This window comes from Eptesicus fuscus, chromosome 14 (genome assembly GCF_027574615.1).
Source record: "Eptesicus fuscus isolate TK198812 chromosome 14, DD_ASM_mEF_20220401, whole genome shotgun sequence".
NCBI lineage: Eukaryota > Metazoa > Chordata > Mammalia > Chiroptera > Vespertilionidae > Eptesicus > Eptesicus fuscus.
In genome coordinates this window covers 68466585-68479610 of record NC_072486.1, presented here as the reverse complement: position 1 = coordinate 68479610, position 13026 = coordinate 68466585, and the positions used below count along the sequence as shown (strand labels likewise).

General features: G+C 38.7%; 1 protein-coding gene across 1 annotated transcript in view; it reads left to right on the top strand.

The window, feature by feature from the left end:
• Nucleotides 1-13026, top strand: part of PTPRZ1 (protein tyrosine phosphatase receptor type Z1) — a 197500-nt gene that overhangs the window by 83879 nt on the left and 100595 nt on the right.

The following is a 13026-nucleotide window of genomic DNA, read 5'->3' as shown; positions in this document are numbered from 1 at the left end:
TAGAGTTGTGTGTTGCTCATTCACACTGAGAATACATGCAAATTTTAATTACTTAGTGGAAAAGAAAGGAAAAGTTCATATCACAGAGCCTATAAATATGTGACTAATAAAGCAGAAATTTGATTAAACTAGTTTCAACTATTGAATTTCCCTCTGGTTTTAATTTAAAAATAAAGATAATTCAGTTGGTAATTCTACATTGAGTTTAATGCTTTCTCTATAGAAATAATTCTGATTAGAAAACAATGCAAGGACCTCGGCAATGCATAATTTAATGTGGTCTCTTTATTCCAGTCTGCTGAGAATTCTAACTAGAATAAATGAAAGCCGGATGTTGCAGTGAGGATTTGTTTTGTAATTTCAAAATTTTGTTACTGAGCCTGTTTTAAAAGAATTTTGTTTGTGAGGCCAAATCTAGTCTAAATTAAATAGATTAATCATGGTAACATATCATTTGGAGCTCTCAATAAGTATTTCCTTTTAATATGAGTACTGAAATATTTTAATAAGACAAACTGGGGCACATGAAATGGAGTTTCATGCTCCATTGAACTGAATTCTCTGTAGCTGCTTAGAGATGTTTGGGGAGTTTTAGTAACTTTATTCAGTTTTAGTGATGATGTTTCTCCTTACATTGTAAAGTATATTTTGTTGTTCATTTCAGTTATTCTGGAAATGTGAGTTTGCTTATCTACCTGCTTCAGAGAGCACTCATGAGAATGAAGAGAAATGATAAATACTAATAAATACAATAACAATTATAGGTAATACTCATCAATTTATTCATTCAGTACTAGTCTCTGTTGATACAATTAACAGAACAGATAAGGTACCTGCCCTGAGTAAGCTTATGTTCTATTAGGGAAGGAAAGACAGAAAAACAAATAACTGTCAATGTAAGAAACATTCAAATCTATAAATAATATTTGTGAGTTTATTTGAGCCAAACTGACAATTTCAGCGGTTTGAGAAAATGCTTCAGAAACATGGCAGTTTTGCACCTTATTTTATACATTATAATCAAAAGAGAAGACATAGATTGGATAAAATGTAAAATGATAGACACATACTTCTACACATGTGGGTACAGGGTAGTTAACAGTCAACAATTAACATGATAACAATAACAATGAGGGGATTTGTGGTCTTTGCTCTGGTGCAGTGACTGTGCTTTGAGGGGTCTGGAAAGAGGTATGTTATCATAGATGCAAAAACCCAATAGACGGGCTCAGTGTAAGTAAAGATTGACTTTTGTCGGGGAAGATTTGAGCCTAGGAAATCACTACCTGCCATAAACTACTTTTAATTAAAAAGTTTTCATCTCAGACCATCCTATGTAGTTACTTTAGGTCTCTGAGTCTGTAAGGCCACCACTCAGGTCTTCTCTGAGCTTGTCAGTTTTAGTATGTGGCCCCTTTTCATACACATAAGTAAATGAGGTCATTGTTGACCATGAGAAGTATTTCAAAAGGGATAAGCACAGTGATTTTGTTATTGGTGGAAGTGGAGTTCTTGGGGTATCCTGAGGCCCCCACAGGAGGATGAGGTTTTGTGGAAAGCTTTACTGATGATGTGAAATTAAGGAGGTCCCCCTTCAAGGTCCCATCTCTGTCCATCTCACCATGGAAGAAGTCTGATCTTACCTTCAGAAGTGCTAAAAGTAAAGCCACTGCCCAGATTTTCTGCTCCATATTAAAGTCCAGTCTAGTCCATTCTCTGGCTGGCTTAGCTTGTGTCCCCAGCTGCAGTCCATTGTGTGTAGGATCCCCCTGGCCGTGGGCCATGCGGCTGCTTGAGGCCACATGGCTATGGAGAGGCGCGCACGGGCCAGTGTGGGTCATGGGTAAGGTGACCAGACGTCCGGCTTTTGGCGGGACAGTCCGATTTTTAACAAATTGTCCCGCGTCCCGCGGCGTTTTAAAAAAGTCCCGATTTTTGGAAAGAATGCACGACAAGCTAGGGAACGGCGGGAGAACGAGAAGGGAATATACGGTTTTCGGCGGCCATGTGGCTATTTAGCCAGGATATGAATTTTATATTATTTTTGTTAATTTTATAATGTTAAACTTTAATAATAACAAATAATTGTTGAGAACTGATTATCGAGAACTGCTTATCAGAGTTCGCATTGTTGATCAGTTGTTAGAATTCGACCACCATTGTTTGGACTTAATGAACAATGGCATTTTTTGGGATTGGCAACGATGAAAACATTTTGTAACTGTCTCTCAGACGATACACATCGTACTGCGTGCTAGTAAGCTAGTTAAACGAGTGATGTCATTACAAATCAGCTATTCAGATAATTTAGGTAAGTAATTTATTTATTTCATAAATACATAAATTTTCTTGAATTTAGCAGACAGTACTCGTATTATTTATATTTTATAGTGGCAGCAAAAAGTCTAGCGCCGGCCTTGAAAGTGACACTTACGACTTACGTTACGGCAAATTCAGAGGAAAAATAATACAAGTTAGTATTGTTATTATTTAGAAAGAAATATAGGATTAAAATAATTTTTAAAATATAGTTACTTTATAACAATCAAATTAATTTAATTTATAAACTAACAATAAAATATGTTCATGTAATTATGTACCTACTTACTGTGTTTTTAAGCAATATGTATATAATAATTGATAATATAATTTTAAATTATTTTTTTAGATTTTTAACATAATAAGAAAAGAGGATGCAAATTCAACGATGATCTAAGAAGTGAATATCCTTTTATTAAAAAAGCCAAAAGCAATTACAATATAGACCAAATTTTTAATCAAGGAAACCCCCCCTTCCCCCCCCCCCCCCCCCCCGCCCAAAACCGGTTTGGCTCAGTGGATAGAGCATCGGCCTGCAGACTCAAGGGTCCCAGGTTTGATTCTGATCAAGGGCATGTACCTTGGTTGCGGGCACATCCCCAGTAGGGGGTGTGCAAGAGGCAGCTGATCGATGTTTCTCTCTCATCGATGTTTCTAACTCTCTATCCCTCTCTCTTCCTCTCTGTAAAAAATCAATAAATATATATATTTTAAAAAAGAACCCCCCCCCCCCGCCCCCGGTCAATGGTGTCCCGCTTTACCAATGTTAAAATCTGGTCACCTTAGTCATGGAGCAAGAGTGAGCAAGGGAAGGGAACCAGGAGAGGGAACTCTTTGGGGATGTTACCTTTCCAAGATTTGGCACATTTGCAATAGCTTTACCTTTCTAGCCAATGATCTCTTTTCCAGGCTAGACTGACAAGCAAGCAGCTTCCCTATATCACCCCAACTTCACTGCCCATGTGCCCATTTCCCTTCCCCCAGTGATTTGCAGGGACTAGACCGGTGGTTCCCTGGGCAGCCTGAAGCTCTAGCTTCCCAGTGAAGCTGCCCAGATGACCATGCTTGTAACGTCTGCCTCCTCTTTGCTCTCTTCCTATTATTAATATTTACTAGCTAATTATCCCCATAACAATGTGATAAACAACTGCTTAGCAGAATGGGGAGGGCCTCTCCAAGAGGGGGCCATTTCAACTGAGATACGAGGAAGAGAAGGAGCCAGCCGGTGCAAAGTAGAGTGTGAGTGTTTCAGGCCAGGGCATGGTGAGTGCAGGGGCACCGACACAGTAAAAGAGTGTTGTGATTGAGAGAAAAAGGGTGGAGTGTAGTAAAACGGAGAATCCATAATCCCTTATTTTGTGTCAAGCACTGTGTTAGCTCATTTAAGCCTCATAGTAATCCTGTTAGGTTCATCCTAATAGAATCTATATTTTTAGGTGGTAAATACTGGGGAACAGAGAGATAAAGAGACTTACCCATGACTAGTCACCTGATAAGTGGTAGGGTAGGATTTTCAACCAAGCAATCTAACTTCAGAACTTTCAATATTATTGCAGGCCAATTACCCAAAGAAAGTGCCATACCAATGGAAAGTGCTTTATTATTATGGTAAAGTTTTTGTTATCTTTTTCAGCTTAGAAAGCTCATCTGGCCCTACCCAGCTTGGCTCAGTACATAGAGAGTCATCAGCCTGCGGACTTAAGGGTCCCAGGTTTGATTCTGGTCAAGGGCACGTAACTCGGGCCCTGGTCAGGGTGCATGCAGGAGGCAACCAATCGATGTGTTTCTTTCACATCAGTGTTTCTCTCTGTCTTTCCTCTCTCTTCCACCCTCTCTAAAAATCAATGGAAAAATATCCTCAGGTGAGGATGAGGAAGGAAGGAAGGAAGGAAGGAAGGAAGGAAGGAAGGAAGGAAGGAAGGAAGGAAGGAAAGAAAAAGAAAGAAAGAAAGAAAGAAAGAAAGAAAGAAAGAAAGAAAGAAAGAAAGAAAGAAAGAGAGAGAAAGATAGAGAGAAAGCAAGAAAGCAAGCAAGAAAGCAAGAAAGAAAGAAAGAAAGAAAGAAAGAAAGAAAGAAAGAAAGAAAGAATTTCCATTTCTTAAAGAATGTTATGCCCTCCTCCACATGCCAAGCTTTCAAAAATATAGACAAATTGGAGAATATTTGGAAGAATACCACCCCCCCGCCCCCGCACTCCACTGGTAAAGAGTCTTGACATATGTAAACAAATGTGATTCTATCATGAAAAAGATAAGACTCAGGAGTCTACATTGTCAATATTCATATATTTACAGAACTATCATGTGAAAAAATAACAACATTTTGAATGGCCCCAAGTAGATACTATTTGGAGAGGAATTACTTGTGGAGAAAAACTTACTTTGATAAAGGAAATGACTTCCTAACCTCAAAAAATTTAAAGTACAATATCCTGTCATCTGTGAATAATAATAATTTTCCTTCCTTCTTTCCAATTTGGATGCCTTTTATTTTTTTCTTCTTGTCTGATCACTGTGGCTAGGACTTTTAGTACCATCTATATAAATAAATGTAACTGACTGTACGTCCATCTGACCATCCGACCGACCGGCCAATACATATAATGTGTACTGGCAATTTAAAAATGAACGTTAACTCTTGCATGCACGATACATATAAAGCTCTTGCTGGTGCCAATAACACACGTGTTTCAATCTGTCATTGCCGATCGTGAATTTGGTTGTTTTTGTTGCCATTCTGAAGCTGAAAGAAATCAGCGTCTGTTTTTGTATCATGTTTTTGTTGTTTTTATATCATGTCTTTGCTGTTGTTATTATATCATGTTGTTATTGTTTATTTATATATTATTTTCATATACATTTTACTAATTTTATTTAATCTCTGACACTTCTATTATAGAGAAAGGGGGAATAGTGAAATTAAAATATTTCTTCTAATTAATTTCCTTTCAATGTGCATGAATCCGTGCACTGGGCCACTAGTGTTGAATAAAAGCGGTGAAAGTGGGCATCTCTGTCTTGTTCCTATTCTTCACTTATAGATTTTGCCCATTGAGTATGATGTTGGCTGTAGGCTTGGCATATAAGGCCTTTATTATTTTTAGGTATGATCCCTCTATTGCCACTTTGCTGAGAGATGTTACAAAAAATGGGTGCTGGATTTTGTTGAATGCTCTTTCTGAGTCTAAAGAAATGATCATATGATTTTTATGCTTTATTTTGTTTATGTGATGTATCACATTTATTGATTTGCATATATTATACCAGCCTTACATACCTGGAATAAATTCCACTTGATCATCATGTATGATATTTTTATTATATCTCTGGGTGTGATTTGCTAATATTTTGTTGAGGATTTTATCATCTATGTTCATTAGAATATTGCCCTGTAATTCTCTTTACTTATGGTGTCTTTATCTGGTTTTGGAATTAGGATAACTCTGAGTTTTGGAAGATTTATGTTTCTAGGAAGTTGTCTATTTCATCTAGGTTACCTAATTTGTTGGCATATAGTTATTCATTTCTTACAATCCCTTTTATTTTTGTGGTGTCAGTTGTTCCTTCACCATTTTCATTTCTGATTTTATTTATTTGGGTCCTCTCTCTTTGTTTCTTGCAGAGTAAAGCTAGGGGTTCATCAATCTTGTTTATCTTTTCAAAGAGCCTGCTTTTGGCTTCATTGATCATTTGTATTGTTTTTTCTTTTTTGTTTTTTTAGTTTCTATGTCATTTATTTCTGCTGTAATCTTTATTATTTCCTTCCTTATACTTACTCTGGGATTTTCTTGTTCTCTTTCTAATTCTTTAACTTGTAGGGTTAAATAGTTTATTAGTAATTTTTCTTGTGTTTTTTTTAGGTAGGCTTGTAGTGCTATAAACTTCCTTTTCATGACTACTTTTGCTGTGTCCCATAGATTTTGTGTTGTGAGTTCATTTTAATTTGCTTCCAGGTAATTTTTTATTTCTTTCTTGATCTCATTGGTAACCCATTCATTGTTTTATAACAAGTATTTAGCCTTCATGCTTTTGAATGTTTTTGAGTGGTTTTACTGTAGTTGATTTCTAATTTCATGCCCTGGTGATCTGAAAAGGTGCTTGATATTATTTCAATCTTCTTGAACTTGTAGAGACTTACTTTGTGTCTTAACATGAGGAGTGTCTTTGAGAATGATCCATATGCACTTGAGAAGAATGTATATTCTGTAGCTTTGGGGTGAAATGATCTGTAAATGTCAATTAATTCCATCTGATCTAGTGTGTTATTTATTTAAGATCACCATTTCCTTGTTGATTTTTTTGTTGAGAAGATCTATCCAGTGATATCAGTGACATGTTAATGTCTCTTACTATTATTATATTGCTGTCAATCGCTCCCTTAAAGACCTCCAGAAGTTTTTTGTTTTGTTTGTTTTATATTTGGGTGCTTCTATATTGGGTGCATATATGTTTACGAGGGTTATAGCCTCATGTTGGGTCGATCCCTTTAATATTATGTAGTGGCCTTCATTGTCTTTTGTTATGGACTTCATTTTGAAGTCTAGTTTGTCATATATGAGTATGGCTACCCCAGTTTTTTTCATTTGCATTTGCATAGGAAAACTTTTCCCATCTCTTCACTTTCATCCTATGTTAGTCTTTTGTTCTGAGGTGGGGCTCTTGTAGACAGCATGTATATGGATCATGTTTTTGTATCCACTCAGTTACCCTATGTCTTTTTTTTTTTTTTAAATATATTTGACCAATTTTTTACAGAGAGGAAGGGAGAGGGAAAGAGAGTTAGAAACATCGATGAGAGAGAAACATCAATCAGCTGCCTCCTGCACACCTCCTACTGGGGATGTGCCCACAACCAAGGTATATGCCCTTGACCAGAATTGAACCTGGGACCTTTCAGTCTGCAAGCTGACGCTTTATCCACTGAGCCAAACCTATTAGGGCTACCCTATGTCTTTTGGTTAGAGCACTTATGCCATTTACATTTAAGGTTATTATTGATAGGTACTTACTTGTTGCCATTTTTACTTTTTATACCTATGTTCCTCTCTATTTATTATTATTACTAGAGGCCCGGTGCATGAAATTCATGCACAGGGTCGGAGGTGTCCCTCAGCCCAGCCTGCACCCTCTTCAATCTGGGACCCCTTGAGGGATGTCCTACTGGTAGACCTGGTAGGATCGGGCCTAAATGAGCAGTCGGACATCCCTCTCACAATCCAGGACTGCTGGCTCCCAACTGCTCGCCTGTCTGCCTTCCTGATTGCCCCTAACCAATTCTGCCTGCCAGCCTGATTGATGCCTAACTGCTCTCCTGCCAGCCTGTTTGCCCCTAACTTCCCTCCCCTGCAGGCCTGGTCACCCCTAACTGCCCTCCCCTGCAGGCCTGGTCCCCCCAACTGCCTTCCCTGCAGGCCTGGTCGCCCCCAACTTCCCTCTTCTGCCGGCTTGGTCACCCCTAACTGCCCTCCCCTGCAGGCTTGATCGCCCCCAACTGCCCTCCCTTGCAGGCCTGGTCCTTCCCAACTGCCCTCCCCTGATGGCCATCTTGTGGTGGCCATCTTGTGTCCACATGGGGGCAGGATCTTTGACCACATGGGGGCAGCCATCTTGTGTGTTGGAGTGATGGTCAATCTGCATATTACTCTTTTATTAGATAGGATAGAGGCCTGGTGCACGGGTGGGGGCCGACTGGTTTGCCCTGAAGGATGTCCCGGATCAGGGTGGAGGTTCCCTTGGGGTGTGGGGCGGCCTGGGCGAGGGGCCTGTGGTGGTTTTCAGGCCATCCATGCCCCCTGGCGACCCAAGCAGAGGCCCTGGTATCTGGGGTTTATTTATCTTCTACAATTGAAACTTTGTAGCCTGGAGTGGAGCCAAGCCTTCTGCTTGCTCTGTGGCGGCAGCCATTACTGTTGGGATTTATGTATCTTCTATAATTGAAACCTTGTAGCCTTAAGCAGAGGCCTGGGCCGGCCAGGGTGTGCGGAAAGCTTGGCTTCCTCTATCACTGGGGGCAACCCTAGCCTCCTGCTCCTTCCAGCTCCATGGCTGCTGCCATTTCTGTTTGGATTTATGTATCTTCTATCATTGAAACTTTGTAGCATTGAGTAGAGGCCTAGGCTGGCAAGGGCAGGCGGAAAGCTTGGCTTCCTCTATTGCCGGGGAAACCCAAGCCTCCCTCCTGCTCTCTGTGGCCATGGCTTCTTGGTTGGGTTTATTTACATATTTGCTCCTGATTGGCTGGTGGGCAGGGCTTGTGGGCGTGGCTTGTGGGTGTAGCAGAGTGGTGGTTAATTTGCATATTACTCCTTTATTAGATAGGATTATAACAGTCCCTTACTTGCAGTGCTGGTTTGGTAGTGATAAACTTCTTTAGCCTTTTGTCTGTGATGCTCTTTATTTCACCTTCAATTTTGAGTGATAGCCTTCCTGGATAGAGTAGTCTGGATTCAAAACTTTGCTTTTCATTAATTTGTATATTTATGCCACTCCTTTCTGTCCTGAAGTGTTTCTATTGAGAAATCAGCTGACAGTGTAATGGGAGTTCTCTTATAAGTAACTTTCTGTTCTTTCTTGCTACCTTTAAGGTTCTTCTTTGTCTTTAATGTTTGCCACTTTAATTATGATGTGTCTAGGTGTGGGTCGCTATGGAGTCATTTTGATTGGGACTCTCTGTTTCCTGAACTTGAGTGACTTTTTCTTTCAACAGGTTAGGGAAGCTTTCTGTCATTTTTTTCAAACAGGTTCTCTATTCCTTGCTCAGATTCTTCTCCCCCTGGCACCAATATGATGTGGATGTTATTCCATTTCATGTTGTACCAAAGCTCTCTTTAGCTATCTTCCTGCTTTTTAAATTTTTTTTTTCCAATTGCTGCTCAGATTGTGTGTTTTTTTCTTCCTTATCTTATACTTCACTGATTTGGTCCTCAGCTTCTTCAAATCTACTCTTGATTCTTTCCATGGTATTCTTTATTTCAGGTATGTGATTATTTCCAATTGGTTCTTATTCATGGTTTCTACTCAGTTTTCATGCTGAAATAGTTTCCACTATATTCCTTATAGTTCTCAAGTTATTTGAGCATCCTTATAACCATTACTTTGAACTCTATGTGAAATAAATGGCTCTCCATTTTACTTAGATCTTTTTCTGGCTATTCCTTCTGTTCTTTCATTTGGGGCCTGTTTCTTTGTTTCCCCCTCTTTTCTGTTTCTTTGTGTTTGTTTCAGTGTGCCAGAGAATACTACTATGCCAATCTTGGTGGGGTGGCCATCTTATGGGACCCAATGATATAATCTCCTTTATCTAAGTTCAGTGCTCTAGGAATGACCCTTGTGTGAGTTATTTGGGTTCTCCTGTTGAATTTGGGTCTTGATAGTTGTTGTTATGTTTGTGGATGAGCTCAGCCCTCAGGCTTGTTGACCGTGAGTCTCAGCCCGGAACACATCATGCCAACTGTTATACAGATGCTGACAGAACTAGACTAAACCAAAAAGAACATGAAAAAAACAATAACAAAAACTAAAAAAGGAAAACAAATACCAGTACCAACAATAATAACACAACAGCCTCAATCAGAAGACTAAAATACAAACAAACAAACAAATGAAAAACAGACACTAAAAAAGAACTCTAGAATACATGACACCAGAAGAATTAGAAGAGGAAATAAATAAGTAAAAGAGAATATGAAAGCAAAGAAGGAAGAGATCAGAAATAGGGTAAGTATAAAAATAAAAGATAGAAAATAACAAATAAAAAATAATAATAATTTTTAAAGTGATAATACTAAATAAAATAAAATGTAGAATAGGAAAAGAAAAGTGGGAACAGAGAAAAGAAAATAAATTGAATTAAAAATAAGAATTAACAAAAAGTAAAGAGGATGAAAAAAAAAAAAACAGACCAAAATAAAAAATAGCAATTAGAGACTATGCAAGTGAAGAGAGAGAAAGAAAATCAAAATCAAACAAACAAAAAACACAAAAGGAAAAAACACACAAATAACAAAAAACACACACACAACAAGCCTTGGGTATGCTATATGTGAAGCTCACTGGAATTTGCTTTGATGCTGTTTCATCTGGCCCCTTGATACATGGGTCTTAAATCAAGTAAGAGGACCACACCTCAGTGTGTTATATCTATGTTGTGGAGGTGGGGGGATGTTAGTTTGAGGGTGAGGGGCAAATGAGCCCTGTTGAAAAGTACCTGCAACTTAAATCCCTTCAATAACCTATCAGAAAAAAGTTCAAACCCTTTATCCTGGCATTTAAAACCTCAAAAACTGCTCCGCTCTACTCATTCCTCTCCCCTCCCTGCCTTGAATTTTCTGTATCATCACATTGAACTTCCTGCTGTTTTTCCCAAATAACCATTCTGTGCTCATGCTGTTCTCTCCTTAGATACCTTCAGCCCTGACTTTCTTCCCCACCTTCAATTTGATGATCCTTGCCCGTTATTTAAGACTTCTCTCAAGTATCTTGTCATTCAAGTCTTCTTTGTCTCTTGTCCTGTCTGGATTAGGCACGACATTTTTATGTCCCTGGAATACTCCATATATCTCTCTGCTGTCGTACTTATTAGATTGTATTACAACTCACAGTTGATATGTCTTAGGTTTCACTAGAGCATGAATTCTTTGATGATGTGTGCTGTTTTATTCATATTTGAATCTTTTGTACCAGATTTATATTCTATCTCCCACTAGGCACTTTGTTAAATATTTGATGACTGAGTGAACCAATGAATAAATGAAAGCTGCCTTCATTGGGATTAAATTTTGATGGGATGTAGAGATAATACAAAATATAAACTTCCCAGCTGAAGCAATGGATTTATGATATCTTCCCACAGCTTTTTCTTAGTCCTTACATGGAGCAGAAGCACACATGGAGGAGATCTGATTTAAGAAAGAACCCCATAATCAGTGTTTACAGGAAGGAGGAACTGACGGTTCTATATAGGGATTAAACTAGAATATTTGGTCCTATAGACAGTGTGCTCTTCAACCAAAGCAATAAAATAATACCGCAGAAAGTTTTTCGTTCTTTTTTTTTTTATATATATATATTTTATTGATTTCTTACAGAGAGGAAGGGAGAGGGACAGAGAGCTAGAAACATCGATGAGAGAGAAACATCGACCAGCTGCCTCCTGCACACCCCTCACTGGGGATGTGCCCACAACTAATGTACGTGCCCCTGACCGGAATCGAACCCGGGACCCCTGAGTCCGCAGGCCGACGCTCTATCCACTGAGCCAAACCGGTTTCGGCCGCAGAAAGTTTTATCAAAAGGCCTATCACAAATAGAAAGATGTAGGATGATATCTGTGTCTCAGACTTCAACTCTGAATGTCTGATCCTTTTACCAAAAGTAGGAAACAGAGCCAAGAGTCACGCTCCATGGCAGCAATAAGTATGTGGACATAACCCGTGGGGGCAGATGAGATGGTGGTGTTACTGTCAGAAAACCCGTGTTATCTGTTGTGCCATTGTTTCCTTGAATAGGAGCCCAGCTCCTCGGTTATTGGAGAAGAGGAATGTTGATGACCACAAGCATTCACAGCAACTCTAAGGCACTTTCAGAGCTTTTCCTCAAACCAAGAAGTAACTTGCAGGGTTTTTTATTTTTGGTTCTGTATTTACTATATCATCAGTGATAGCCAGTCTGCAGCAACAAAGTAAAGAAATCTCTCTCTGTTTCTCTCTCATCATTCCACAGGTAGTTTGCCTGCCTTTCAGTGAGGTTAGTTAGTTAACAGCAAATACTATAGAAAGGTCCTGCACTTCGTCAGCCTGCATTGCCTTCATTCTGAAGCCTGAATATTCAAACACAGTGGACTCATTTGGAATCATGCCGATATAAAGGTCATGACTTTAATCAGAGTTACCTAATCCCCGAGCCTTGTCTTCCTTTTTAGAAGTGCTAGCTTGTCGGGGTAGGTAGACGAAGAAGAACTCTTCATGGTTCCTGTAGCTTGCTCAGTTTCAGCTGTGTTTTTCTGATTTAATTAGTGAATATTTGATACCAGGCTCCAGCAGTAGAAACACTACCGCATTGGGCCACAGTAATTCATAAAGCTGTAATTTATAGTGTATGGAATCTTGGAGTATATTCAAGGCAATTAGTAATGAATGTTGTAATCATTACTACAGCCTTACAGCAATATTACATTTATATTTGCCTTTTAATATTTTTACGTAAAAAATATTTTTATGTAAAGATATAGAAATGCAAACATTTTCTTAACACAAAATCTGGACCAGAGCCCCAGCCCCAGTGACTCAGTTGGAATGTCAACCAGAACACCAAAAGTTGGTGAGTTCGATTCCCAGTCAGGGCACATACCTAGGTTTCGGGTTCCATCCCAAGTTGGGGCACGTATGGGAGTCAACTCATAGATGTTTCTCTCTCACATAGATGCTTCCCCCCCTCTCTCTCCCTTTCTCTCTCTAAAATCAATTAACCAAATCTTGTTAAATAATAGCACCTTATGGTAACTTAAAAGAAATCATATTGGAATTTTTATCAAATTTTTGTGAATTTTCAGTGGCTCTCTGCTGAATACCTTAAATAATATTACAATTATTGTATCCATTTTTCTCACATTGGAAGGGAAGACTCAACAGAAATAATGTAAAAATAGACAGGAATAATTGTATCTTAAAACTTTTATTTTCTTACTTTTTTTCTCCAAACTGAAAACATT